Here is a 24,284-nt window from a genome sequence, read left to right as displayed (position 1 = left end):
TGTACCATATCCGCACTTGTCATTATTTTGTGAACAGCTGAACATTAATTGTAATACTGAAGCCAGTGAAAGCAGAATAATGCAACTCTTCGAAAACACATTTTTCGAAGGCTTAAAAGAATTTGAGTGCTATATTTTAAATGCACACACGGAAATACAGATGAGCCGTTTCGAAGAGAATAGCAATTTATTTAGAGCGTCTTATAAAAGTCAGGTAAGTAAATTCTCAAACAAGTATAAACGAGAGAACATGATCTCGCAATCTGCATATTTTATACAACCCGAACCTCGCTCATTAGGAGGACGCTGGATAATGAAAAAGAAAAGGCGTAGTAATTCTTTAGCAAGAGCTTTTGTTCAACAGCACTTTCAATACATTCCGATATTAAAAACATTGAAAACCTTTTTAAAAATGAATTGTTTACAAAATTGTACTTTAGCAATAACATAAGTGCAGTGTAGATTTACTAGAGGGTTTCTGCTGTTCTGATAGTTTCGCCTTGTCAAGCTTTTTTCAACAAAATGCAAACGCTTTACAAATCCAAATTTTGTATGACGATTTTGAAGTTGTCAATCCACTAGGCAGTAAAAAGAGTATTCATAAAATCGGTGCGCTTTATTTTACAATTAGAAATTTACCATATCAATATAATTCAAAGTTGGAGAATATCCACTTGCTGGCACTTTTCAATTGCGCAAACTTAAAGAATTAAAATGTTACCTTCAATGACGTTCTTCGTCCAATTGTAAAAGATATAGCACTTCTTGAAAGGAACGGTATTGATGTTAATGGGATTAATGTAAAAGGCACTATCGTTTCCATATCGCATGACAACTTAGGAGCGAATACATGTCTAGGCTTTGTTACTTCTTTTAGGGCAACGCATTACTGCCAATTCTGTACCGTAACTCGAGAAGAAGCCGCCTACATGTTGGATGAAAATTCTGCGCTTTTAAGAAAAAGAGAAGACTATGACGAAGTGTTTTCTTCAAATGCACATCCAAATAGATATGACCCAGAAACATCAAAAGGTATAAAAGAAATACCAGAATTCATTTGTTTACTTTTTTACGTCTGTATCGAAAAAATGTAATGCATGATGTTTTGGAGGGCGCTGTTCCTTTTATTTTAAAACACTTTTTTGAGAAACTAGTTGAAAGAAAAATTCTTTCCATTGATGATATAAATAATAAAATACAAAAATTTAATTTTGGATTTTTGTATAGGTCAGTAGTTCCCCCCCCCAAGATAGTGCTAAAAAAATCAAAAACCTCCATAGGGCTAACTGCTTCTCAAAATGTATGCCTCATGGTACATATCCCATTAATATTTTTTGACATGCACTTGCATTTTCCAACTTTATGGAAAGGGATAACCTCATTATTGAAAATTGTTAATATTGTCATGTCTCCAATTATTTATAAAAAAGATATCGACGTATTAAAATACGCCATTAATGAACATATTAAATGCATTTTAGAACAATACGAAACACAATTATTGCCTAAACACCACTTTTTAATGCACTACCCATCAGTTATCAGAAAGTTAGGCCCTGTTGTTCATACATGGGCCATGCGGTATGAGGCTAAACACCGTGAAATTCTAAAATATGCAAAACTCACAAACAATTTTCAAAATATATGTAAATCTCTGGCCAAAAAGTATCAAATCAAAATGAGTATTTTGTGGAAAGGTGCTTTAATAAACCAAATATCAGTAGGGATGAAAATAATTATAAACTGCTCTGACGTAGACGAAAATGTCGCCCTTGGTCTTTCTATGATTTTACCAGAATATGAAACATATATAAATTATTTTCTTCAACATGGATTGAATATAAATACGGATTCCATTATAGAACAGGATTCATGTTATTTTTAAGAAAAGAAAACGAAGTTCTTTTATTTGGACAGTTAAAGCCATTTATATTATCAATAGTAGAATAATATTTTATCTTCAATGTTATAACACCAAACTTTTTAATGATACTCTTAATGTATACGAGCTGGCTTCTTTGGAAGAAACTATTTTTATACCGTTTGACGATCTGAAATTTAACAAGCCTTATGAGTGCTATCATATGAATTCTAATATCTATATAATAAGAAATGATGTACTTTTTGTGTAAATAGTGCGCTTAAGAATACTTTAAGTTTTAAACTATTACAAAGTCAAATGCTGACAATAACAAGTCATTTTTACTTGTGTAATTAATTGATTCTCACTTTTACTAAATAACAAAATATTTTTGGTTTTATATACATTTTTTGGGAGATTCTGGAAGTTTTTACACATACATATATAGAGCTGTTTTAACCTTTTTCAGCACTTTTTGGAGTCAAAACTACACCTATTGGGACTATTTATATCACCTATTTAGAGTTAAAACTACACCTATTGGGAGTATTCCTATTACACCCTTTTGGACTTAAATTTACACCCTTCAAGTGCTGTTTCCAAATACTCTTTTTAAGTGTTAAACTTTTTGTTTTTGTCTATTATTGTGGTATTCGCGAGATCAGTTGTATGTGCAGTTGATGTTATGTGTTGTGATAACGCAGTGTTGTTCTTTTTCTTCTGTATGTCAGCTTCGTGTTCTCTTAGTCGTACGCTCAAATTTCGCTTTGTGGTCCCAAAATATACCCGGTTGCAATTTTCGTTAACTTTTTTGTTTCCCATGCAACTGATTTCACACACAACATTATTTTCTTGTAGGATCTCGATGGGGCTCTTTGTGTTTGTAAATATGCTGGATAGGGTGCAGTTGGAAAAATGTTTAACCAAATTAAAGCTATATTAATGTTACGATTTTGTCCTGAGCAGGCATCACTGTAAGCTATGACATGCTTTTGAGTAGTAATGTCACAAATGTGCTTTAAGATGCAGGACGTAACTGCCTGTGATCCTCTTGAGGCGATTGTCTCATCCCATGCATACATTTTAGCATTTTCATTGTGGAAATTTTGAAACCCTAAATTGTATACATACATGTTGCGCTTATAATAAGCTGCTGAAACAGAAAGTTTTAGATAAGAAAGTGCTTTCTGTAGATCAAATGTGAATCCGTAATATTCTCTCGGGTTATCTTTTGGTTTTCGCATGCCATTTGTTAAACCTTTTCTAGCTTGTTCGGCACTGTTAAGATGTGAATCATGAATTTCCATATGATGCAACTCCTCTTCTTCATTACTGAATGCTTAATTTTTAGCTTTAACGAATCGCATTTTTGGTACGTGTCTTTTCGAGGAGTATGAAAATTTAAGTTGAACTCCGTATTGAATATTTTCCTGTAAGAGCACTCCTTGACACGTTATGTATTATTTTCATCACATTTTTTCACATACAGCTCATACTTTTTTCGAACATCTAAGTCAGCACTTAGATACTTTCGACCTGAAGTGTGATGTGATCTCGTGTAATGACTCTCAAATGCTGGAGAACTCAGAATATGTCCTCGTACCACTTTAATTTTTTCTTCATCTATTTTTCTAGATGAACCAGCCATTTTGCCACGACCATCCGTTCCAGGTGTTTTAGCATTTAATACACGGCTTAATCTTCCGTTAGATATTTTGAAAGTATCAAAAAAAAAAACAGAAACAGAAATTCCGTACATTTAGATGAAACTTAAAACTACATTTTCTCATATATCCTTCATAATTTGTTTTCAAACCAAACCATACTGAAACAAATTCTGCTTTTCGAAACTTGCTAATTTCCAAAAAAAAAATCAAAATTAGCTTTCCTCTCTTAATATCCGATTCCATTTACACATTTTTTGGAACAAAAGCAAACTTTATTTTCGAAAAGTTTACCACTGACATGCTTAGACTTTTTTGTTTCATATTCCTCTCCACTATTTCTCGTCCTTTTTCTTATATTTTGTGTATAATAAAATTGATTTCGTGTCCTCTTTCTTGATTTCATGTTGCTTTCTCCCATTTTTAAGGGTTCCGAATTCACTTTTAAAGTATGAAGTGATTCATCCGAAGACGATATTAGTCTTATTCGTTTCCATTTCTTGGGAGCATTACTTATACTTCTTCATCTATAGTGTCTACAATTAACTATAATTGATTTGTATCGACCCAGTCTATTGATCATACCTGACCTGCTATCTGAAGACATGACAAAATTACTAATTATTTTGCCAAACTTTGTGAACAGGCTGGTTAGGTTGAACTGGCCGGTCCATGAGGACCTCACATAGACTGAGTCCGTAGTGTGAACAGGCTGACTTATACCACTATCAAAAATAAACAGTAACTGTATTTTGTTTACCAACGAAAAAATAAACACATTTTATCAAGATAATTTTCATGGCACACTGCTAATCTCTTTAGATTATAGTATTTTATTAGGATTTAATATGATACAGTTGATAAACTAGATTTTTAAAATTTTTGACTTATACCACTTTCAAAATCAAGGGCTCAATACACACAATTAAAAAGAAATAAATAATGTTTATTTTTATTACAAAATTTATTTTGTATTTAATATAAAATTAAAATTAAAAAGAAATAAATAAAGTTCATTTTTATTACAACATTTATTTTGTATTTAATATAAAATTAAAATAAAAAATGTATTTTGTAATAAAAATAAACTTTATTTATTTCTTATTCATTGTATGTATAATTTCGTATCCAGCTAATACATCTTTCATATTTGTAACATTGCCCATCGCCTTTGTTGTCTGTCCCAAATATGTTTGACCATTTGTATAAAGATAATTTCCATTTTCCGAAAATGTTAGCTCCCTTGGCCAACTTATTAATTCACCCTTTTAAATGCTGAATCATAATTAAATGTAGTTGTACATCCACATTCGACTCTCTAATATGCAAATGAATTTAAAAAATTTGTATCTTCATTTGAAGGATTCAAGGTACAGTGGTGTTGCTGCTAATCTAATATCCAACAAAAGAACTACATCCCGAATGTACATTAAATGATCCATAATTTTTAATTTGTTTTGCACATGTTGTATCTAAATGATTTATCAAAACTGGTGTATCTCCTCGTTTCCTTCCTAATCCAAATCTCCCTCTACTTGGTTTTATATTTTCTGAAGAACCATATCGATCCGCGATATTTATTCGTATGTAAAAGTTGGCCCTCTTGTTTCAGGAACATAATGATCTTTAGACCTTGCAATTTCTCGCCTTCTTGTTTGAGGAACATAATGATCTTTAGACCTTGCAATTTCTCCAGAACGAACATTATAATTATATTCAAATATAGGCTGATTAGTTACTGAATTTATTAGAAATTTATGCAATTTTCTATCTAAATGAGCTACACCACTTTCATTTATTTGATAATCTTTCATTTTAACAGCATCAGGATTTACTTCTTTATTTAAATGTATAAAAAAATATTCTGAAATTGATCTAGATACTGCCATTGAACAAGATGATTCAGATACATAATATTTATCAATTATTAGCACTAAAGATGCTTAAAGTTGCAATATTAGTTGATATCATTGGTTTCGTAGCATCGCCACCGCATTTAGCATTTTCTCCATAAAAATCAACATTCAAGCCTATTGCATATTGACTCAGATCTACACTATCTACTCAGATCTACATCACTACATCTAGTGATAACTAGATAATCCATAACTATGTAAAATTCTGCTCTTACTAAATTCCAATTTAGAGGCACTTCCTGAATGGAGAGAAATTATTTCCTCCATTTGTTGATAATGACGCCGTCGCCGCCGAATTCTCACCACGAGATCCTATATTCGGTCCGCTACCACAACTTGATTGTGATATATCCATACTCGATTCTTGTGGCAAAGCGGCGTTATCAGAATCAGCAAGAGAAGTATCAAGATTAGCAAAGAACTAATCGAAATCGAAGTCAGATTCACTAGATGGTTCTGAAGTAACAGGATCGGCACGATTGCTGTCGTTTCTACCTCCGGGACTGGTGGGTCGTCTCTGTAAACCCGAAGTTGATGGTAAATCATCCGCTCCTAAAGGCCTTTCAATTCCATCTCCAGAATCTTTTTCAAATTGTAATTTTATTTTTTTATAACTTTCACCACCTATTTTATAATCTTCTATTATTTCTTTATAGTATTCAGTTTTATAAAATTGTTTTAAATCTGATATTTGTCCTAATCTTTTTAATTCTTGATATTTTTCATAAACTTTTTGTTGCCGTTCTTTATATAAAATTAGGCCAATATTTATTTGCGATCTTTTCATGTTTTCACCAGGATATACATTTCCAATTAATGTTTCTAATCCATATTTTCCACTTAATCCATATTTCCCAAGTACTCTACCCAAATCAAGTGGATTTGTTATTGCATGAAATCTTTTTATTCCATTTAAATCAGCTTTGTGTATTTCCTCTGAAGATGTAGCTAAAGTATACTCCAAATCATGAATTTGTGCAATAAGATCTGCTTCGTTGTTTGGCTCCCCCAAATAAATGCTATTTCCTGGTCCTAAATACTTGTAACCAGGCACAGTTGCCATATGAAACTAAATAAATTTGAATTAATTTCCACTATATATTATGAAAAGGAAAACGAATTTCTTTGTATTGTTTGCGTAATTTTTATTATACACGTGCCAAATCGTAATCATATTTCTAATCAAATCACCCCATATGCTATAACATTTTACACGGCAAAGAATTCTATAACATCACCATGAAATTGCGCACATTGTCGCCAGATTGGGTAAAATCAATTCCATTACATAACGCATTACATTCCTCAGTAATTGGAAAAATTAATCAATTCCTGCTCTGCACAGCAAAGCAATTGATTGCATTTCAATTCCCCCAAAAAAATATCAAAAGTAGTTTTGTTTTTTGGAGGGTCAATTACAAAAAAATTTTTGTTTGTAATTTAAAAAAAAAACTGCACAATTGTAACATCTTTCCAAGTACTTTCGAAAGGAATGGGAAATGTTATCGAAATTTCTTCAGTTACATGACAAGGAATGGAAAAAGTACTTTCGAATTTCCCATTGCATTCCTCAAAGGAGTTGCGAAAGTAATTGAAAAACTACAAGTTAGTTCGTGTATAAAAACTTAGTGAAAGTGAAAATAAAATATTAGATAAACTAAAAAATAAAGAAATGAATTGTGAAGAAGAGACAGAACTATAGAAAATTTTTGAAAGAAATGAAAATATATTTTTTAACGAAGGTGTCAATTTAGCTAGTGTTAGTGAAGTAACACAGTGGGCGTTTGTTTATTCTGAAGGCCAGGTTACATTCGATTTGTGCGTCGTTTTGTCGCTGGCGCCGCTTTGAAAGAAAGTTGAACGGTGAAGGTTTTGCCTTCCACAATGAACTCAAAAGAAAAACTCGAATTTTGATTTTTCATCATTCAAAAAATGTTTTTTAGTTCAAGGAAGAACGTACGCATTAGAGCTTACGATTTCTTCTCGAACACAAGCGAGATTTGCGAGACCCGAGAAATGGAGAACTCGACTTCTAGCGAGATTCTCGTATCTCGAAGTACTCGTAAATCTCGCGAGCTTCTCGACTTTCAATTCAGTCGCTGCATTTCCAGTATTCTATACTTTTCGGTGTTTTTTACTTGTGGTTTTGTGGACATTTTCGCTTGTGCTCCAGAAGAAATCAAGAAATCATAACCTCTATATAAAACAGCCAATGAAACGATTAAATGAAATGTCGAGAAGCTCGCGAGCCTTACGAGTAATACAAAAAAATATTAAAATATTAAAATATTCAAATTATAAGAAAACCAGATATTACTATGCAGCACACAAAAAAAAAAGAAAACAATAAATGCTATATATACAAGAAACTCAAATGATATGTACAAGAAAAATTCAAAATACTAGAAAATTCGATACAAAGAAGAAAAAAAAAATACTTTTGATAAAAATCACGATATTACAGCGAAAACAAAAATATTACATTACAGCAAAACCATTAACAATTACTAACACACACTACCACCATAACTAAAAATTCCATTATTTTTATTTTTTTCTGTCCCCTACAATAACTACAATAGAGCAACTACCAAAAATTGTACAAAAAAAACGAAAAACATTCGTTTTTCTCACAAAAAAAAATTTTTTTTTTCACTTCCACTAATCTACTAACCAACTACTAAAACGAAAGCAAATCTACATCAACCAAACTCTGCAGCCCTCGAAGAGCTGACGGGGAACACAAAAAGAATCAGAGCCTCCCGCTCTATTGACTGGATAGGCTCTGCGTGGAAATGGCTAGCAGGATCACCCGATGCCACTGATTGGGACAATCACACACAGGATGAAATAATAGAGAACAATAATCACCAATACAGTAAACAGTAAACAAGAATCTATTCGCGGCAACCTTAGAAATTTCAAAAAAAATAAAAATTATAAAATTGTAAGCCGCACCGATTCGGTAATGAAGGAAGCTGAAACAGTACAACTCGAGCAGAGCACCTTTAATATTATCGTGCTCGTAGGAGAAGAAGTCAATGAAATAGTAAGGGCATGTCAACTAGCTAAACGCCGAATTATTAACATCAACTTACTCGACATGGACGAAGTTAATCAGATCCTGTCAGAAATGAAAAGTCTAACTTATCAAAATATAATTGAGGCAATTGAGTACGGAAGACCATCGATATATACGAAGGCAAGCAACTGGACATTCCGTTCGACAAGATCCTCATCAACCAGGAAGAAACATATGAACTCAAAGAAAATTGTTTGACAATAAGTTCATCTACGGTATGTGAATTAGAGTCCTTGACCAAATTGGAAGAGAATAGCTGCCTACCACGGTTGCTGAAAGAAGGTGACGCTAGCTGCCAATTCACCAGGCGCAATGGAACGACAATCAACTGGCAAACCATAACACAATTTTTATTTCAAACTTCCAAAGTGTAGTGAAAAGTAGTAATGATACTAGCACTATACATGGCACCTACGTTATCCAGTTAAATAACGAAACGATTAAAATTGGTAACCAAGTGTTCTCCAGCAACGAAGCAACCACAGCTCAAGCCTTGCCAGCCGTACTAGCAAACGTCAAAAACCACACTACAAAGATCAATCTGGAGTACGTTCATGATATCACGATGAAAAACGTTGAATATCTAGGGTATGTCAATGGAAAAATTAACTTCCCATTAGTAACAGAAGCTGCCTCGATATGCGCAATAGCCCTCATCGTCGCCTACTAGGAAGCTAGATATTCCTCCAGTTCAAATTTCTATGCAATGGGCCACATACCCAAAGATCTTCAAGGGTTAATCTGCTCCTGAAATCCCTAACCTGGACAGCAGCGCATCAGTCAAGCCAGTCAGAATCAACATTACGCCAAGTAGCCATATCGACTCTATAAAAAATTACGGGACGCAGATCTTTAAAAGGGGAGGAGTTATAACAGCGGTATCCAGCGGTTGACCTATTTACTCACGTTGCTGAGCATGTCACCGCACTATGTTGCGTGTCGAAGTTTCGCTGACGCGACACACGCGTAGAAGAGCAATAAACAACATGTTGCAAAATGAGCGGAAGTTAATTGGGACAACGATTGGTGGAGTTGCAGAAATAGTGATTAAGCAGCATAGTCTAATTTAAGTTAAGTACCCTATTTTTTATATAATAATTGGTTATCATTGCATAAGTAGCTGAGCATAAGAACTTAGCTGCTAGGTGAAATACATTGTTCAGTTCAATTTGGACCGTGCAACAGCACTAAATAAATTTTATAACAACTGATAACATATTTCTCGTGTTTTATCGTAATTCGGTGAACGGACAGTTCACCGCAGCTTTAATTTTTTATCGTCCCTCCCGATGCAATAACATCATTTACAGCAGAAGATGGTACATACCGTTTAAAAGATTGAAAGTAGCTCCTAATTCATATCAAAGAATGATGACTTTAGCATATGCAGGTCTGAAACCTTCACAAGCATTTGTATACATGGATTATTTAGTAGCATTAGGCTGTTCCGCAAAACACATGGTGAAAAATTTACGAGACGTGTTTTCAACTTGTAGAAAATATAATTTAAAACTACATCCCGATAAATGCTTATTTTTTAACCAAGAAGTAACTTATCTAGCACATCAGTGCACAAGTAAAGGAATCATACCAGATCCAAGTAAATTCGAATTAGTTTTCATCTTGTAGAAAATATAATTTAATGCCCCTATTACTGTTGACAACTCAACTTTAAGACAACTGAACTCCTGATATAAATGAACAGCTGATCAATTTGGGGCGAAATTTCAAGCATTTGCAAAAGTGGAGTTTTTATTAATAGTAAAATGGATCAATCAATTAAATAATATTAAATTTACTTTATAGCGACGAAAATTTTGGTGACAAAACTGACATGTCGCGAAAACGGAAATAATTCGCATGATCACTCCAATACCTTGGAACTACCAACCACCAAGTGAGAAAACGTTTAAGTGACAAATGATGATCTTCTAATGACGTTATTTTGCAGATTTGTAAGTTATTTTCGGTTAAGTAAGGAAGAACATTGCTTGAGGGACGGCTGTACCCCTATTTTAAAACTACACTCCTTGCTGACGGTAGCTATCAAAAAATGCTGTGGAAATGATTTTAGTGTTGCACTGGACAACATCTACAGTTAATAAAGAGGTTTTAGATATTCAGGAGCATATTGGTACGAAGTGGATTAAAACCTATCCAGAGCATAGCGCTACAAAAACCGCATTTTACTCTAAAACAAGATTCCCAGGGGTAGTTGGTAGTATCGATGGGACTCACGTTCGCATAATTTCACCTATTTTGGCTACACCCGAACTGTGCGAGGCAAGTCGTCCAACTTCGGGATGTCGCTCCAGAAGATCAAAAAGATGTTCAATGTAATCTTTGATTGAAAACTTGTTTTTTCTATAAATGTGTCCAAAATTGCTGATTATAAATATTGTTTAAATGAATTTAAAAAAGGTTTAATTACTTCCATTTTTTCCGGCAACGTTTTACAAGAAGGTACCTCATCTAATTTTTTTCAAAAAGTATCAAAGGTGGTATCAAAAGACACGTTTCGATATCCGTTTTTAAGAATCCGAAAGTGGAAATTAAGCATTTTATTTTTATCGAAAGATATTTACAAAAATCCATGAAATGGTCCCGAGAGGGTCCGAAATATGAGGCTCAATCTATAGTTTTTTTGCACAGAATTCCTTTCTGCGTTGGCGGCCTCTAGCCGCGATTTGTAAACATAACCCTGGTTGGATCCAACACCTTTCTGCATTGGTGTGTACAAAAAATTTGCCAAAATAAAACAACCACATGAAAATTTGAAACGAAATGATATGACAGAAATGAAATTTATAATTTATGCTTTCGGATTCTAAAAACGGAGGTCGAGGTGTCTTTTGATACCAACTTTGAAAATTTTTGTTAAAAATTAGGTGGTGAACCGTCTTGTAAAAGGTTACCTTTTTTTCCAAACAACTGCAAAATTGTATGAGACAACTGCTAGTAATCAAATGTCAAATTTTGATGTCTTTGACAACTACACCAACACAATGTTGTAAACAGTAATACCCCAAAAAGTTGTAAGACTAGACAACTTCAATCGACATTTGTTTGACAGGTTGAGTTGTAATCTGTAATACCAAATAGGAAAATTTCAGCTGAAACAGAGTTGAGTTGTAAACGGTAATAGGGGCATAAAACTACATCCCGATAAATGCTTATTTTTTAGTCAAGAAATAACATCAGTGCACAAGTAAAGGAATTCTACTAGATCCAAGTAAATTCGAAACAGTTCAAAATTAATCAACTCCCAAAACAGCCGACGAAGTTAAACGATTTGTAGCTTTCTGTAATTATTACCGAAGATTTGTACCAAATTTCGCAGAATATTCAAGAATATTAATTAGGCTTTGTAAAAAGAATGTTTCCTTCGTTGGACAGAAGAAAGTCAAAAAGCTTTTGTCTATTTAAAGGAGGCATTAATTAGTCCAAATATTTTGCAATATCCAAATTTCAATAAAGAATTTTGTATAACAACAGATGCTAGTGGCTATGCCTGTGGCGCAGTTTTTAGTCAAGAATATGAACGCAAACAATTACCAATTGCCAATCCACAAAGATCATTCACAGAAGGCGAAATTAATAAAGCACCAATAGAAAAAGAATTAGCCACAATTCATTGGGCCATAACTTATTTTAGACCATGCGTTTATGGCAGAAAATTCCTAATCAAAACTGACCATCGACCTTTAACATACCTTGTTTCAATGAAGAGCCCTTCATCAAAAATTAACTAGAGTTAGATTAGATTGGGAAGAATATGTCTTTGAAGTAGAGTACATAGCTGCATTACGTAGCAGACGCACTATCGCGAATTGATATTAATAACATCAAATAAATGTCACTGGAAGCATGCAAAATATTAAAAGTTACAACAAGATCAGAAACTAGGCAACCAACCAGTAATAATAGTAGAAATGAAGAAACTAAAAGTCACAATGAGAACCCTATAATATATGAAGTGCTTAATAAATATGAAGTCAGAAGACATGTAGATCTCGTTTTCAATCCTCCGAAATTATATTTCAAACAAAAAAGAAAAGAAAATTTGTAGCACAATAGATACAAGCAAGCGAATTGTTAAGGCGAAGATTGACTTAGAACCATTCTTTAGCAGGCTTATGAAAGAAGCCGACAATTTCGAACTAGTAAAAATAGAGTTGTCCTTAGGAGACAAACTGTTTAAAAATAATTATACTCGAGTAGATAAATTTAAAGAAATAGGTACCAAAGTTCCCAAAAATGTAACAATTGCATTAACTCCAGAGGTTATGCAGGTGACAAATGTTGAAAAAATTAAAGAAATTCTTCATAAATATCATGACAATCCTGTTTTTGGTGGCCACCCAGGAATAAATCGTATGACAAACAATATATGACAAAAATATTACTGGAAAAATATGGAAAATGATATAAGAACATACATAAAAAATTGCATCCACTTCAATAAAAATCAAATTGATAAATACGTGAAAGAACCAATGACAATAACGGAGACACCTCGGAAGGCTTTTGACATATTACAAATCGATAAAATCGGACCATTACCGAATTCGATACACGGAAATGAACCTTACCATCATCAAACCTTAGGCACTGTTGGTCGTAGTCATAGAAGATTCAATGAATATGTGCGTTCCTATATTTCTAATGACAAAGACGATTGGGATGAGTATCTCAAGTATTTTTCGTATTGTTACAATGCAATAGCTTCAACTGTTTATAGCTATTGATCTTTTGAACTCGTTTTCGCAAAAACACCCCTAACTAACGAATTATTTCAAGAAAATGTACTTAGCCCAATATATAATCATTGGGCTTATGATAAGGAAATTAAATATAGGTTACAAATAGCACAACAAAGAACTAAGAAATGAGAACAAGAAGCTAAAGAAAAACAAAAAATTAATTATGATAGAAATATTCACAGTAAAGAAAATAAATATAGGAGATTTAGTATTAGTTAAAGATGAAAACGGTCATAAGTTAGATAGTAGATATAAAGGGCCCTATATAGTAGAAAATATCGATAGGAAATATAGTTTTACATTATTTCCCCATATAATAGAAAATATTGATAAACAAAACATTTTTCCCCATAGAATAGAAAATCTACAATTAATCCTGTAGCAAGGCACATGATGACATTAGGTAACGAACCTATAGAACGGCACAAATTCACGCCATAACCCAAACGATTCTCAATTCTGGACATCGTCATGACCACTTTCGAAGAGCTTATCGCTGCCCAGCAGAATACAACGCCTTGAAAATCCGTGGTCGAAGTTTAAGAAAATTTTGACAATCGAATAAAATGCATCTCTGCTCTATCAATGCACCATCAATATTTCACAGATCAGTATCTACACATTTCGGATATGACGATAAAATACAGGGAAGGCTGCGAATTTAGAAATCAGCAGATATGCAACTAAGAAAAAAAGCAGGAGAACGACGTGATGACACGCTGAATAAAGTTCTTCAAAAACAGAAGGCCGTAATACATCCTTTGAGCCAAAATGTTGATGAAATAAAGGATGAGATCAATCAGGATCATCCTGACTCATACTACACGACAAAATTAGCGCTCATTATCAAGTATCTGCATGATTTTTATGTCAACAACGTTGTATTATGGCAATCGACCACTAGAGAAGGCATCGACGGCTATACACAGGACGTCTACTATGAATTAGAAGCCCGAGTGCACAAAATACTCTCTGAATTACAGCAGCACACCGTTACTAGCATCACAAGTATGTTACCCAACAAGAACGTAAATGAACAACACCTACTACGGCTGCCCTAAATTCAGATCTCAAAATTCAACGGAAGCTATCACCATTGGGTAGCTTTAAAGGACGTTTATGTTCAGATGATACACAATGCAGCAATGAGCCAGGTCTAGTTAAGAAATGTTTTATCTGACAACGCACTTGACGGACGAGGCAAAAAATCTGATAGATACATAATATTTATCAATTATTACCACTGCAGATGCTTAAAGTTGCAATATTAGTTGGTATCATTGGTTTCGTAGCATCTCCACTGCATTTAGCATTTTCTCGATAAAAATCAACATTAAAGCCTATTGCATATTGACTCAGATCTACACTATCTACTCAGATCTACATCACTACATCTACTGATATGTCTGATTGATCTAATTTTTGTTGTAGATAATCCATAACTATATAAAATTCTGCTCTTACTAAATTCCAATATAGAGGCACTTCCTGAAATGGGCCTTGAAATCCATGGAGAGGAATTATTTCCTCCATTTGTTTATAATGACGCCGTCGAATTCTCACCATGAGATCCTGTATTCGGTCCCCTCTGTCCCCTACCACAACTTGATTGTGATATAACCATACTCGATTCTTGAGGCAAAGCTGCGTTATCAGAATCAGCAAGAGAAGTATCAAGATTAGCAAAGAACTAATCGAAATCGAAGTCAGATTCACTAGACGGTTCTGAAGTAACTGGATCGGCACGATTGTTGTCGTTTCTACCTCCGGGACTGGTGGGTCGTCTCTGTAAACCCGAAGTTGATGGTAAATCATCCGCTCCTAAAGGCCTTTCAATTCCATCTCCAGAATTTTTTCCAATTGTAGTTTAATTTTTTTTTATAACTTTCACCACCTTTCTTTATAATATTCAGTTTTATAAAATTGTTTTAAATCTGATATTTGTCCTAATCTCTTTAATTCTTGATATTTTTCATAAACTTTTTGTTGCCGTTCTTTATATAAAATTAGGCCAATATTTATTTGTGTTCTTTTCATGTTTCCAGCAGGATAAAATTTCCAATTAATGTTTCTAATCCATATTTTCCACTTAATCCATATTTCCCAAGTACTCTACACAAATCAAGTGGATTTGTTATTTCATGAAATTTTTTTATTCCATTTAAATCAGCTTTGTGTATTTCCTCTGAAGATGTAGCTAAAGTATACTCCAAATCATGAATTTGTGCAATAAGATCTGCTTCGTTGTTTGGCTCCCCCAAATTTCCTGGTACTAAATACTTGTAACCAGGCACAGTTGCCATATGAAACTAAATAAATTTGAATTAATTTCCACTATATATTATGAAAACGAAAACGAATTTCTTTGTATTGTTTGCGTAATTTTTATTATACACGTGCCAAATCGTAATCATATTTCTAATGAAATCACCCCATATGCTATAACATTTTACGCGGCAAAGAATTCTATAACAGCACCATGAAATCGCGCACATTGCCGCCAGATTGGGTAAAATCAATTCCATTACATTTCGCATTACATTCCTCAGTAATTGGAAAATTAATCAATTCCTGTTCTGCACAGCAAAGCAATTGATTGCATTTCAATTCCCCCAAAAAAATATCAAAAGTAGTTTTGTTTTTTGGAGGGTCAATTACAAAAAAATTGTGTATGTAATTAAAAAAAAAAAACTGCGCAATTGTAATATCTTTCCAAGTAATTTCGAAAGGAATGGGAAATGTTATCGAAATTTCTTTCAATTACATGACAAGGAATGGAAAAAGTACTTTCGAATTTCCCATTCCATTCCTCAAAGGAGTTGCGAAAGTAATTGCAAAACTACAAGTTAGTTCGTGTATAAAAACTTAGTGAAAGTGAAAATAAAATATTAGATAAAATATGTAATTTTTGCTGGCTCTAGGTCCGTGCTTAATGAATAAAACACTTTTGATTTTTTCGTTTCAAAAACGGCAATCATCTTCAGGGTAGAACAACTAAGAAAGTATAAACAATAGGGTGACCGAAGTGATAGGGAGGGGAAAGTTTTTGAGGAATTTTGTCAACGGGAAGCCCATAAAATGATCAGCCCTTGCAGATTTTAAGATAGCCAAAGTTTAAGAACGATTGGATCATATTAACACGTGCCGCTGGGCGCCTAAATCTTCAAAAAACTTGATTTTTTGGCCGATGAGCGACGTTTTTGGGCCGTATCTCCGGAACTCTTCATTATTTTCTCATGATTCATATCTCCAGGTAAAGGTATGTTGTTCCCACTAATTTATATTCTATGCATACCTCTAGGAACGAACATCTATTAAGAGAATTACACGTTAAGTTATGTAACACTTCGCATTCCCTTATATGATAATTAACTTCAAGGTATCTCGAGTTTAGCCCGAATTCTGCGCACTTGATATTGCTTTAAAACCTTTTGGCGATGCAGTTTTAGCGATGGCGATTTCCAGAATCCGGAGGCTGGAATTTAAAAATTTGCTTAAGGCCCTCCTACAATGCACTATGCGTGCGTCTGCATTTCTCTGCAGGTACGCACGAAAGGATGAGTGCACCTAAAGTGTAAGCATTTCCGTGCGTTTGACAGTTCATATGTTTTGTAAAATTTTTGCATATACATAAGCAAATTTTTTATATTTTTGTTTGGTTGATATTTTTTATTATTATTGTGCATACTAATCGCACTGTAAACAACATGAAGTTGGCTGCACGCAAAAAAACGCAGTCAAAATAGAAGAAACGCAACTCTTTTGCGTTCGAATCCGTTTTCGAATATAACTTCGAATTTCTTTGCGATTGACTGCGTGTACGTGCGGGCCATTGTAGGCCATTCCGTATGACAGTGTGCATTTAACTCATCTGTCAGACGCACGCATTCGCACGCATCGTGCATTGTAGGAGGGCCTTTAAGCAGCACCTACTTTGAATAAAACGGGCATCCGCTAGCGCATTGGCAAAGCCAAATGCCATTTGTGAATTGCATGTACGAGTAACAGCGTCTATTTCGGAGAAATCAAAACTATTGCAGGCCTTTTCGTGTTAAATTACTTATCGAAGTTTCTGCAATACCAATTTTTTCAATTTATTGAGTTGTAAATGAGAATTTGAGTAGTTAATATAGCAGAAGTCCAGATATTTTCAATAAAAACAATTAAATATGAGTGATTTGCGTTTTTTTTTTTTTTTTTGATTTTGTGCTTTGAGACTAGTGGATGTCTTTTTTTTTCCCCTCTATTTTTAAGGTTTATCATTCTCATTTTTGTCCTTAAAATAATGGCTTCCACTTCTGCCATAAAAAGACGAAACAAAGATAAAATTTTCATTGTAGGCTATCCGGCTCACCAGATAACCGTTGTAAATTGCCCTCTAACCGCCAAGTCCTGGCCACTTTATTTTACAATTTGCGTAGTGTGAAATTGAGCTTAAAGAATTCAGCAAAAATTACTATTCCACAAATACTTGTATTTTGGGGAAAAGCTCCAATTCCTATAAAACATGGAAAAGATGCTATTACTAAATTAGAGAAACTTTACGCAGAGTGGAGAAATTTACAGAAGGACCAGAAAAAACAATCGGAAGCTGCAAGGAACAAAATCAAAGAGTTCGCCTTAAAGATAGATGATATCTTTGATATCGCTCATCATGACGCCTTGGCCATGATGAAATCAGAAGAAGACAAGCAATTCCTTTTAAAACAAAGGGAGAAGGGTCGTCCAGGCTCTATGCTTGGAGTTGATTTGAAGTTAACTCGAGCTGAAGAAAGAAAACTACAAAATGAACTTGCGAAAAAGAACAAACAAATTCGATCGGAATGTTTCAAAATAGGCAAGATTTTCTTTTTATTTGGTTTGAATTTTTTTATTTTTGTTGAAAAGGTTTGAGTAGATTGGTTTCTAATATTCAGTATTTATTGAAGTATCACAAAACAACCTCAACTATTTCAAACCAACCTCATTATTTTCCTTATTTACGGTATTTTCCCTTTTCCTTCATAGATATATGTAGATAGTGATAGTCAAGAAGACGAGGACAGTGATGGAGCGGAAAACATATGCAATGTGTATGATGGGGATGACATGGATGTGTCGAGTATGGACGTATGTACCTCTAAGTAAGCTGAGGAGCTTCCAGGGCCATTTCATAGCAAAAAGATTAGGCGTGGGACAAGAGAAATTTTAACTATGAAGCTTTCTCTTTTGTTGGATCGGTGTAAGGTATCTGACAGAAATGCCATACGAATTCTTATAACTACCATAGAGGCACGTGGGGAGAATCCTGACGACTTCAAAGTCTCAAAAACTGTTATCCAAGAAAGACGAAAATATTTAGGGAAAAATACACTGAGAATGTCAAGGAACAAGTTCATGTGACAGAGAAGGATGCTGTTGTGGTTCACTGGGATGGAAAACTTTTACCAAGCATTCGAAAGACAGAGCAGACTGAACGAGTAGCGGTTTTAATTTCTTATGGTGAACATGAACGACTACTAGGAGTTCCTACAGCAGATAATAGCACTGGCGAAGAACAAGCCCTGGCTGTTTCTAATTGTATCAAGGAATGGGGTATCTCCCATACTATCAATGCCATATATTTCGACACCACTTCATCAAATACAGGAAGGCTTAAAGGAGCTTGTATAATTTTGGAACAAATCTTGGGTAGAGAGCTGCTTTACCTAGCCTGTCGCCACCATATCCTTGAAATCGTTGAGAGGAGTTTTCGAATGTAAGTTTGGTTCATCTACCGGACCTGAACCCGATTTATTCAAAAGATTCAAAAATGCATGGTCGAAGCTCAACACAAACAATATTACACGCTTATCAGTAACGAAAATGTGAGGAAACATATACCCCCTGAAGTAATTGCCAACATAACTGTTGATTTCAAAACTAAACTCACAGAATCTCAACCCAGAGATGATTACAAGGAGCTTCTGAAGTTGGTACTGGTGTTTGTGGGATCTTTGGATGGAAATGAAGTGGGATTTAGAGCCCCGGGTGCCATTAGTCATGCCCGGTGGATGGCCAAGGCAGTCTACTGTCTAAAGATATTCTTATTCCGTGGATAATTCAAACTGAGTGATAAAGAAAACATTGCAGTAGAAGCTGTCTGTGTTTTTCTCGTTAGAGCGTATTGCACAGCTTGGTTCAATGCTCCCATAGCATATTTGGCTCCCAAGCAAGACTTTGATCTCTTACGATCTTTGTTGGGCTATCAGGTGATTGACAAGGATATCTCTGAGAGAGCTCTGTTGAAATTCTCCAATCATTTGTGTTATTTCAATGCCGAATTGGTAGCACTAGTGTTCTTTCATCCCACAATTTCAGACGAAGAAAAATCGAAAATGGCGAACAAAGTCCTTACTCACACCGTACAAAAGCTGAATCGGACCGAAACCGAGTCAGAAAATTCAAGAATTTTAAATCCCAAATTTCTAGGACACCAGTTGAAGGAAATGATTAATGCAGGACCCTCTGATTTAATTACCAATGAAACTATGCATTTTTTCAGCGTTTTCAAATCAACCCAGACTTTCTCAAAGAACACCCCAGTAGCTGGTCGAAAAGTAATAATTTTAAGGAAGGATTGGAGACTGTGAAGTCACTAAAGGTCGTTAACGATATTGCAGAACGAGGGGTGAAATTAATTACTGACTTCAATGACCTTCTAACCAAAGATGAGGAGCAGAAACAATATATTTTGCAAGTCGTAAGCCAATGCCGAAAGTTGTATCCTGACTGTTCAAAAAGAACATTGAGGAAACCTGTAGAATAGAGTATTCATTATTGTATCCTTGTGTCCTTAAAAATAATAAAATGTGTTAAAATACATTAACGTATGTAAAAAAAAACCGTTTTCCCATTCCAACATTTATACTTTAAAGAATATAAGAGATTTTTCATGATATCATAAGTTTGTTCCTAGAGGTACCTATTAAAATTTTTGGTGACAAAGGCTGTAATAGCTCGGTTCGGTTACAAATAACAAAAAATATGTATGGAATATAAATTAGTGGGAACAATATGCCTTTACCTGGAGATATGAATCATGAGAAAATAATGAAGATTTCCGGAGATACGGCCCAAAAACGTCGCTCATCGGCCAAAAAATCAAATTTTTTTAAACTTTAAGCGCCCAGCGGCACGTGTTAATATGTTCCAATCGTTCTTAAACTTTGGCTATCTTAATATCTGCAAAGGCTGATCATTTTATGGGGTACCCGTTGACAAAAATACGACATCGATTTTTTACGGTCACCCTGATAAACAATAATAACACAAGTATACACGGTTTTGGATCTGGGCAAGTAAAAGTGGTTTTTAAGTCAATTTATGACGCTGAATCCGAATCTGCATTCCGTTTTTTAAGATTGATTCTAGTTTTTAATATAGTCAATAAATTAATTTTTTAAGATTTTTGTCAAATAATATTCATTTTATTAACTTAAAAGTAACAAATCAGAAATGAAGATTGGTGGAACTTTGCCTTTTGTATTGTTTAGTATCTGTTTCGCGTATTAGAGTCCAAAAATAGTCGCTCATCATGCCTTCATCCCAAAATCCTTGGTATCGTCTTTCAATGTTGGCTAGATCTTGGTGTAACCGCTCTCCCTGTTCGTCGCTCGTATCACCCAAGTTTTCGGGAAAAAATCGAGATGGGAATGCAGAAAATCCATCTTTAGAGACATCCTAGCTCCAATCTTGCGATAATTTTCCAACATATCGCCAATAATTTCCTAAAAATTAGGGGATTTGTGATTACCAAGAAAGTGGTGAACGATATTTTGAAAAGATGCCCACGCGGCTGCTTCATCGGGCGTTAAACATTTTGTAAATTCTTTATCAGCCATTAGTTTTCTAATATCAGGTCCGACAAATATTCCTTCTTTGATTTTTGCATATGACAATTTAGGAAACAACTTGACTAAGTACTGAAAAGCCGGTCCTTCACGGTTTAATGCTTTGACGAAGTTCTTTATAAGACCAAGTTTAATGTGAAGAGGTGGCAGGAAAATGTCTTGTGGATTTACAAGTGGTTCAGCGGAGACGTTTTGCTGTCCAGGCTCATATTGAGTACGACTTTGCCATTCTTTCCTCACATAATGATGTTCAGTTGCGCGGCTATCCCACAAGCATAAGAAACAACAAAATTTGTTGCATCCCAGTTAAGATGCCAATAACCTGTTGAAATAATATAAAAAATAAGTGTTTTCGATTTAATTGGAATTAATGTTTATACCTTTAGATCACCACATATTTTCCATTTATGATCATTGTATTTGATGAAGCACAGGATCTTCCGCATTGTTTCGTAGCATTCCTTCGTTTGTACTGCATGAGCAATCGGAATAGATGGTTTGTTATTCCCGTTGTGGAGAAGAGCAGCTTTTAGGCTGTATTTGGAACCATCAATGAATAAACGCCATTCGTTTCGATCGTAGGGTGCATTCATTTCATTAAATATACCATTAATATCATTACAGAAACTTATGTTGTCTTCTTTTTTGAAGAACGGTCGAAGTGCCTCATTTCTGTTTCTGTATACAGTAACTTTTGTTCGAGAGTCTAGATTTTTCCATTGCTGCAGCCGTGATCCTAGCAACTCTGCTTTTTGTTTGGACAAATTCAAATCACGAATCAAATCGCTTAGTTCATCTTGCAAAATTAAATGTGGCCTTTCCATGACAAAGTCGCTTTCACTGCTCGGGGGTGATGGAGTTAAAGTTACCGGGACGTTTGCACTTATACTTCGATAAACTGGCAATGGATCATTAGCAGTACGTGGAACTGGCTTGGATACTGATGATACATCAGGATAATTATATTTTGCTAATTTTTTTGCATTTATACCCGTAACTTTCATCAAACAAAAGTAGCAATCATCTTTATGGTTTTTAGGTTCTCTCCAGAGCGCTGGCATTGAAAAGGAAAAGTACTCACGTTCTCCCGATGACCACTTATACAGCTACTTGCACAGTGGGCCATGAATGCTGTTTTTCGATTACTTGTTTGATTGCAAAATTTTAAATCAGATTTATGTTGTGAAATTCTTGTTTTTAGCTTTGACTTCGTTGTTCCTACATATATGTTATTGCCTTTACAGGTAATTTCGTATACCGCATTACTTTTTCCATGATTGGAATTTTTGATTTATAGAAATAATGATATTACCAAAAATAACTATGGTATGCGTTAAAAATACTTGTCATATTTTCTATATTTAATTTCTTATAGAGACAGATCGAACTTTACTTTGTAATATAGATTCGTGCAGCACACCCAACCCAAACGCAAACATGATGCGGGTCTCCCCTGAGCGGGATGAAGTTGGTAATCTCGATTCGTGCAGCACACCCAACCGAAGCGCAAACATGATGCGGGTTGTACCTGAGCGCGATGAAGTTGGTAATCTCGATTCGTGCAGCACACTCAACCGAAGCGCAAACATGATGCGGGTTTCACCTGAGCGGGATGAAGTTGGTAGCCCACCACCCATTAATTCAGAATTACCCCGGTCATGTAGGTGTATACCAATAATAACAAACATAGTCATAACGCCATAATCATAACCATATTTTCACTTATCCATATCAAATAGGCATCAGTTATTGGTGCCTTAACCTAAAAATCGTGAAAATTTCATAAAAATGAAGAAAAGGCAAAAAATTACAAACATATACCACGCCTCTTAGGCAAAACGTATCCAAAACAATTAATAAAATCTACAAAAAGTTAATAAATTCTCCAACTGAAATAATTTTAGGTTATAAATATGGCGAAAAACCAAAAGCCAATTGGTTGGCTATGGTATAGTTATGGCTTTAGCGTTATGGTATGGCACCATTAATCGATTACATTGATTTCCATAATTTCTTATAGGCACTGAAACAATTTTGGAGGAAGGAAATTTGCCGGGGTGTGCTAGAGCGCACGAAAATGAAGAATTGGATGTTTCCGCTTCTCAGAATGTAGTTGGTACACCCCCAGCGGTAAAGTTATCATCACGCCCGACACGTAAATGTGCACCCTAAATTTAACAGAACCGAAACTAAACACAAAGTTGTGCCACACGGAAGGATATATCAAAACATGGAGAATTTAAATTTAATGACACGATATACACGCAATTAAAAGGAATCCGAGGGGGGCACCCACATCCTCAATAATAGCAGACATAGTGATGGAAAAACTGTTAGATGACACTATGGAGAAGTTGCGAATAAAGCCAAGAATACTCACGAAATATGCTAATGACCTGTTCGCTATAATAAACGAAAATGAAATAAAAAAACACCCTTGACACTCTAAATACCTTTGACAAAAATATAAAATTTACTATAGAATTAGAGAATGACGAACAATTACCTTACCAGGACTCCATAATAATAAGACAAAGAAATCATTTGAAGCTAAAGTGGTATAAAAAGCCTACAGCATCAGGACGAATTATAAATTTGAATTCTAAGCACCCTAAAACAATGATTATAAATACAGCAATGGGCTGTATACGGAGAATGTTGCAGACATCAGACGAAGTATACCACGAAGAAGTGAAGGAAGAAATAATTACATTATTAAGAAACAATGAGTTTCCGAAAAAAAAAACAATTAAAACATTACTAAAAAAAGTTACAATTCAAAATAATCCCAAAAACCCCGAAAAACCTATTATCTTCAAGTCGGTATCTTACGTTCTACAGCTATCTGAGCGTCTAGCGAAATCTGACTGATATCACAAAGAAACCACAAAAGTAGCACATAAACCTGCAGACACGCTAAAGAACATATTTAATCGAACCAAATCAAAAATTCCAATCATGGAAAAAAGTAATGTGGTATACGAAATGTCTTGCAAAGGCAATGGTGAAGAGATGTGCAACAACATATATGTAGGAACAACGAAGTCAAAGCTAAAAACAAGAATTTCACAACATAAATCTGATTTAAAATTTTGCAATCAAACAAGAATCAAAAAACAGCACTCAT

At 34.5% G+C, this 24,284-nt stretch overlaps 1 protein-coding gene across 4 annotated transcripts in view; it reads right to left on the bottom strand.

The window, feature by feature from the left end:
* The window catches only part of Vav (Vav guanine nucleotide exchange factor), a 257,307-nt gene that overhangs the window by 78,981 nt on the left and 154,042 nt on the right, over nucleotides 1-24,284 (bottom strand). Inside the window, exon 16 of one of the 4 annotated variants that reach the window (XR_010952944.1) lies at nucleotides 3,948-3,966. The exons of 1 other annotated variant lie outside the window; for it this stretch is intronic. The gene's annotated coding sequence lies outside the window, so the exon portion shown is untranslated. Of the gene's footprint in view, nucleotides 1-3,947; nucleotides 3,967-4,650; nucleotides 5,216-15,099; nucleotides 15,596-24,284 lie in introns of those variants that run through there. 2 more of the 4 variants (XR_010952943.1, XR_010952941.1) reach the window with 2 other exon arrangements.

The sequence above is a fragment of the Eurosta solidaginis genome, chromosome 4 (genome assembly GCF_040869045.1).
Source record: "Eurosta solidaginis isolate ZX-2024a chromosome 4, ASM4086904v1, whole genome shotgun sequence".
In the NCBI taxonomy this organism is placed as follows: domain Eukaryota; kingdom Metazoa; phylum Arthropoda; class Insecta; order Diptera; family Tephritidae; genus Eurosta; species Eurosta solidaginis.
The sequence above is the reverse complement of the archived record's forward strand: the minus strand, read 5'-3'. Positions and strand labels throughout refer to the sequence as shown.